Source organism: Triticum urartu, chromosome 1A (assembly GCF_056163025.1).
Source record: "Triticum urartu cultivar PI428250 chromosome 1A, HENAU_Tu73, whole genome shotgun sequence".
In the NCBI taxonomy this organism is placed as follows: domain Eukaryota; kingdom Viridiplantae; phylum Streptophyta; class Magnoliopsida; order Poales; family Poaceae; genus Triticum; species Triticum urartu.
This window is the reverse complement of record NC_141873.1, coordinates 413,104,090-413,110,517: the sequence shown is the minus strand read 5'-3', so window position 1 is coordinate 413,110,517 and position 6,428 is coordinate 413,104,090.

Here is a 6,428-nt window from a genome sequence, read left to right as displayed (position 1 = left end):
GTCTTAAAGGGCATCAGACACTATGTGATGTCCTCAAAAAGCAGATTCTGAACCGAAACCCGAGGAAAGAGGGTGTTGGGTTCATAAGGAAAATGAATGCTTATGGCTCTTACTGGAAACCTGAGCAGTACCCCAAAACCATGTGGGTTGCTGCAAAGGAACCTTCAGCAGACTCATCCAATCTATCTGGCTTCACCTGTGCTAACCCCATTATCATTGATGAATCCTTTGATGCAAACTATATACTGTTTAAGAATCAGAATGGTGAAGTGTTTGCCAGGTACATTGGTACTAACTGCAGGAATGGACCGCCTATGAAGAAGATCTGGGTTCCGAAAAGGTGTCTGCAGAATCTTCCTATGAATGTCATCATGACACCTCACGTGAAGAAGACAAACCTCAGACCAAAGGCTTCATACGGTCCAAAGGCTTCATACAAACAGAGGACTCACCTGAGTCGCACTAACGCAAATGTTTTGCAGGGAAACCATACTCAGGCATATGAATATGAGAGCGGTTCGTCAAACCGCCATGTTCATAAGACCAAGAACTATTCTGCTTATTCTTATGAGTACTATTGTCTGCCTGCAAGACTGCTTGCTAAGGCTCCAAAGCCAAAATTCTCAGATGTTGCACTTAGACTTATTGCTTCTCAACCACCCTTGAAGATGTGGGTGGCTAAGAAAGCTTAACTCTCTTTTGCAGGGAAAGGTCTCCAGCAGAAAACCAAAATCGTCTAACGCCATTGCTGGGGACCTTAAACATCTTGTAGGGCGCAAGATCAAATGCCCGAATGGTCTTACTATGTACTTTGTTCCTGAATCGCTTGCTACTCTCCCTATTAGTCCTAATATGGATCTAGGCTTTCATAACCCATTGGTTCGTCAAATGTTTTTGCTTCACAATGCTCTTGGTGAAGCCTATCCCCCTAACTGTACTGTAGGGTACGACACCAGCGTCTTCAGAATGGATTATTGATAGTGGGTGTACAAATCACATGACTGGCAAAAGAAGTCTTCTTATGGACTCAACCTTACGTCCGTCCGACAAGAGCCACATCACATTTGCTGACACCGGTAAAAGTAAGGTATTGGGTCTAGGTAGAGTTGCAATCTCAAGGGATCAACACATGGACAAAGTCATGTTTGTTGAATCCCTTGGCTTCAACTTAATGTCTGTCTCAATGCTTTGCGATTTGAACATGATCGTAATATTTGGAAAATATCGTTGCCTTGTACTAATGGAATCTGACAAGTCTCTAGTGTTTGAAGGGTATCGAAAAGATGATCTGTACGTAGTAGATTTCTCAGCAGGACCACAGCTTTCCGTATGTCTTCTAGCAAAAGCTTCAGAATGCTGGCTCTGGCATCGGAGACTTGGGCATGCTGGCATGAGGAACCTTCACACCCTTGCGAAGAAGAAGCATGTCATAGGCATCGAGGGCGTCAAGTTCAAGAAAGACCACTTATGCGGTGCCTGTGAAGCAGGGAAGATGACGAGGGCCAAACATCCTTCGAAGACAATCATGACCACTACTCAACCCTTCGAACTGCTTCACATGGATCTTTTCGGTCCCACTCATTACTCAACTCTTACTACTACTGCATGCCTCTATGGCTTCGTTATTGTGGATGATTACTCTAGATACACTTGGGTGCACATAATCCTTTACAAGACTGAAGTGCAGGATGTCTTCAGACGCTTCGCCAATCGAGCTATGAACAATTATGGCGCCAAGATAAAGCACATCAGAAGTGACAATGGCACTGAATTCAAGAACACTGGCCTTGATACATATCTTGATACCTTGGGCATCACACATGAATTCTCAGCCCCGTACACGCCACAGCAGAATGGCATCGTCGAACGCAAGAACAGAACACTCATTGAGATGGCCAGAACGATGCTAGATGAATACAAGACCCCAAGAAAATTCTGGCCTGAAGCCATTGATACTGCATGCCATACAATCAATCATGTTTATCTTCACAAGCTTCTGAACAAGACATCCTATGAGCTCCTTACTGGCAAGAAGCCAAATGTCAGTTACTTTAGAGTATTTGGCGCAAGGTGCTGGATCAAGGACCCACATCACACCTCAAAGTTTGCACAAAAAGCACATGAGGGTTTTATGCTTGGATATGGAAAGGATTTGCACTCCTACAGAGTCTTCAATCTCTTTCATTACAAAGTGGTTGAAACAGTGGATGTGCGGTTCGATGAGACCAATGGTTCACAAAGAGAGAAGCTACCAAATGTGCTAGATGAAGTTCCATCCAGTGAATCAATCAAGCTAATGGGAACTAGAGAAATTATACCTTCGGAAGCTCATCCTGAAGAAGAACTTATCATCTCAGCACCTGATCAACATGAAGACAATGCTCAGCCTGAAGACATTCCTTCTAACAACGACAATGATCAGCAAGAGCAAAGTCTTCGCCCTGTAGATCCTCGCGTTGCCAACGAAGTGCAGATTGAAAGAATAATTGATAGCATCAATGCACCCGGTCCACTCACTCGTTCAAGAGCAGCTCAGCTAGCAAATTTCTGTGGGCACTTCGCATTCGTCTCACTAACAGAACCCAAGAAAGTTGAAGAAGCCTTCATGGAACCTGAATGGATTCAAGCTATGCAAGAAGAGCTTCAACAGTTCGAGCTGAATAATGTGTGGGAACTAGTTAAGCGTCCTGATCCACGAAAGCACAATATAATAGGCACCAAATGGATATACCGCAACAAGCAAGATGAGCATGGTCAAGTTGTCAGAAACAAAGCTCGTCTCGTTGCCCAAGGATATACTCAAGTGGAAGGCATTGACTTCGATGAAACATTTTCTCCTGTGGCTAGACTTGAAGCCATACGCATACTGCTGGCCTATGCAAATCATCACAACATACTTCTATATAAAATGGATGTGAAGAGTGCTTTTTCTCAATGGCAATATTGAAGAAGAAGTGTATGTTGCACAACCGCCTGGCTTTGAAGATCCAAAACATCCTGACATGGTATACAAGCTCAACAAGGCACTGTATGGCCTCAAACAAGCCCCTCGGGCCTGGTATGACACACTCAAATATTTCCTGAAGAGCAAAGGCTTCATACCTGGTTCCCTAGACCCCACTCTCTTCATGAAGACATATGATGGTGAACTGTTTGTGTGCCAAATATATGTGGATGACATTATCTTCGGTTGCACCAATCAGAAGTACAATGAAGAGTTTGGATATATGATGCAAATGCAATATCAGATGTCCATGATGGGAGAGCTGAAGTTCTTCCTCGGTCTTCAAATACGACAACAACGCAACGACATCTTCATACCTCAAGAGAAGTATCTCAAAGATTGCCTGAAGAGGTTCGGTATGCAAGACTGCAAAGGCTTCACAACACCAATGCCAGCCAAACATCATCTGGGTCCCGATAACAATGGTAAAGAGTTCGACCAAAAGGTATAACGCTCCATGATTGGTTCTTTACTTTATCTATGTGCATCTAGGCCAGATATTATGCTTAGTGTTTGCATGTGTGCTCGATTTCAAGCGGCACCAAAGGAGTCGCATCACTTAGCTGTGAAGCGAATTCTTCGATATTTGGCTCACACCCCAACTCTAGGATTATGGTATCCAAAGGGCTCAGAGTTTGATCTGGTTGGATTCTCGGATGCTGACTATGCTAGTGACAAAGTTGATCGCAAGTCTACGTTAGGCACATGTCACTTTCTGGGACAATCACTTCTATGTTGGTCTTCAAAGAAGCAGAACTGTGTATCTCTCTCCACTGCTGAATCTAAATACATTGCTGCTGGATCTTGCTGCGCTCAGCTTCTGTGGATGAAGCAAACACTCAAGGACTATGGCATTCATCTGAAGCAAGTGCCACATTACTGCGACAACGAAAGCGCCATCAAGATCGCCAACAACCCAGTTCAGCACTCGAAGACAAAGCACATTGAAATTCGTCATCACTTTCTCAGAGATCATGTTGTGAAGGAAGATATTGATATCATACACGTCAACACTGAAGAGCAATTGGCAGATATCTTCACCAAGCCCTTGGATGAGAAGAGATTTTGCAAGTTACAGTGTGAGCTAAATATCCTGGAATCCTCAAATGTCTTGTGATCAGGCACACATACTAACCCTTATGCTTATTGATGACTTAGATGTGCAACACACGAAGTAAAGTATATCTTCAATCAATGAAGACATACATTCTAAGTGTGAATACATTAATGTGGAATTTGACTTCGGAGCGCCACGATAATTGTGCGTCGTGTCTGGGTCTAATACTTCCTATACGGTGGGTAACACCACCACCAAATGTTCTATTTTGAAGTGTTTCACTCATGGCGTTACCTTGCAATGTCTTCACATTTGGTTTGGCTTCGATCTCAACATATCTTCATGATTATCTTCACTATGTTGATTATATATATATATTAGTGTTCTGTCCTCTACAGCATTCACTTATAGCTATGTCTTCATTGTTGAATCTTTTGAACTAAGTGAATGTGATCGGACCCTAACCTCTCTATGCTTTCTATCTCAAATTCTATCTCTCCAAATCATATGCATTCTATTGAAACTGTCGAATGTCTTCTCTACGTCCTTGTCAGTAGAAGATACAGAGACAACCATTAAGTCCATTTTCAATGCTCATTCCTCCACATGAAGTAGGAACGACCACCCGACAATCAAGGCGTGCGTGGGACGTGGAACAAACCCCAAAATTCCGCATAATGGCCACGTGTTCCTCATATGCGAATCGCCAGGGGCACTTGTGTAATAGCGCAGTGCCGCCCATGTACCTATAAATACACACTTCACAGCGGTCATTATCTCTTCTTCCACTCTCGCACGAACCCTAGCGCCACCGCTAGCCCTCGACGACGCCGGCGACGAAGCGCTTCGCTGCCGCAACCTCTCCGATGCCGTCTTCACGCTGACCGCGGACATCATCCTCTCCGCCGTCGCCATAGGTGTCCCCCGTCGCGAAGTTAGGGTACGGAAGATCGAACTGCTCGGCCTCATCTTCCACTTCGTCTAGCAGTTCTTAGTGTGGTAAATAAAACTTCCTTTTTACAGCACCGTTGATCCTATGGATTTGTCACTTTCTACCACAAGCAGTTTCTATTCACACAAGTTAGATCTCTCTCATACTGCATCTCATAACATGCCTAGTATATTCACTTATACTTCACAAAGTAGTTAGATTCCTCACTTGTACTGATTTGTGGATTCGTACAAATCTGGAACCAACTCCTTATCTATGAGTGAATGTCTTCGCAAAATGAGGTCAATGTCTTCTAAACTGATTTATCTTCAAAATCTTCTGAGAATGCATATGACCTCTTCCCCTTCCCTCGCACCTTAATGCTGTCACAGGTACATGTCCGTGGGAGAATCCTTTGGTTCTCATAGTCTGCATTCATTTGCAGAATTCTTACAGCATCACATTAATTCTCCCGAAGCCAGTTCCTGTTGGTCCAGCAAGCGAAAACCTTTGAAGCCTTTGAATGTGTTGAAGCCTTTCAAGTTAAAGTTTATGGCTTCAGAGAAAGCAGCAAGGAAGGGTGGCAGAAAGCATCATGGAGAAACATCCAGAGATCTGCCAGATGAACTCTCAGAACTGTACAAGACAGATCCTGAAGAGGATTACAATCAGCGCAAGACCGGAATCCAATGGATTCGAAGATATTGGGTAGAACAATGGTTCAAATACCAATTTGTAACACAAGAATATGCTGAGAAAAATGCCATCAAGAGACCGTGGGGAGACATCCAATACAAGAATCTTCTACCCAGGTCCAGAGATGAAGCCATTGCTCAAGGCTTCTATCCCTGCATGGTCCGTGGGCCACAGCCAGCTGATGCACACCCATCGTCACTACTATGGTGTCGTGACGACAATCTGTTCAAGCGCAACTTCCAGTTTGCCCAGAACTCAGTGAAGCAGAACAAGAAGACTTTGGGGCTAGACTTCAACCCTGGTCCCTCAGCACCAAGGGCAGATGGCACACGAGATGCAGAACCCAATGTCATCGGTCCTTTCTCCAACCTTGAAGGCCTCATCACCCGCATCTTAGTTCAAGGGACTACAGTGAATGAGCTTGCAGCTGACGTTGAATCAGAAGAAGCTCCTGCAGCGCCGAAGACAAAGAAGATGAAGAAGCCTAAAGCTTCAAAGCCTGCCCCCTCACCAAAAATATCAAGGGCGAAGCCACTGGCAACTGCACCTCCTGAAGACAGTGTGCAGTCCGAAGACTTATCTCGCATCTCCAAGCCCCAGAAAGTCAAGATGCCTCTGCCTCACACCGGACAAGAGCTAACTGATGCTGCCATTCTGCGCAATGACGACATTGATCTGTCAAGTGATGAAGATCTAGCAGATGACGCTCTTGAGCAACTCATCAAGAGCAAAGAAGAAGC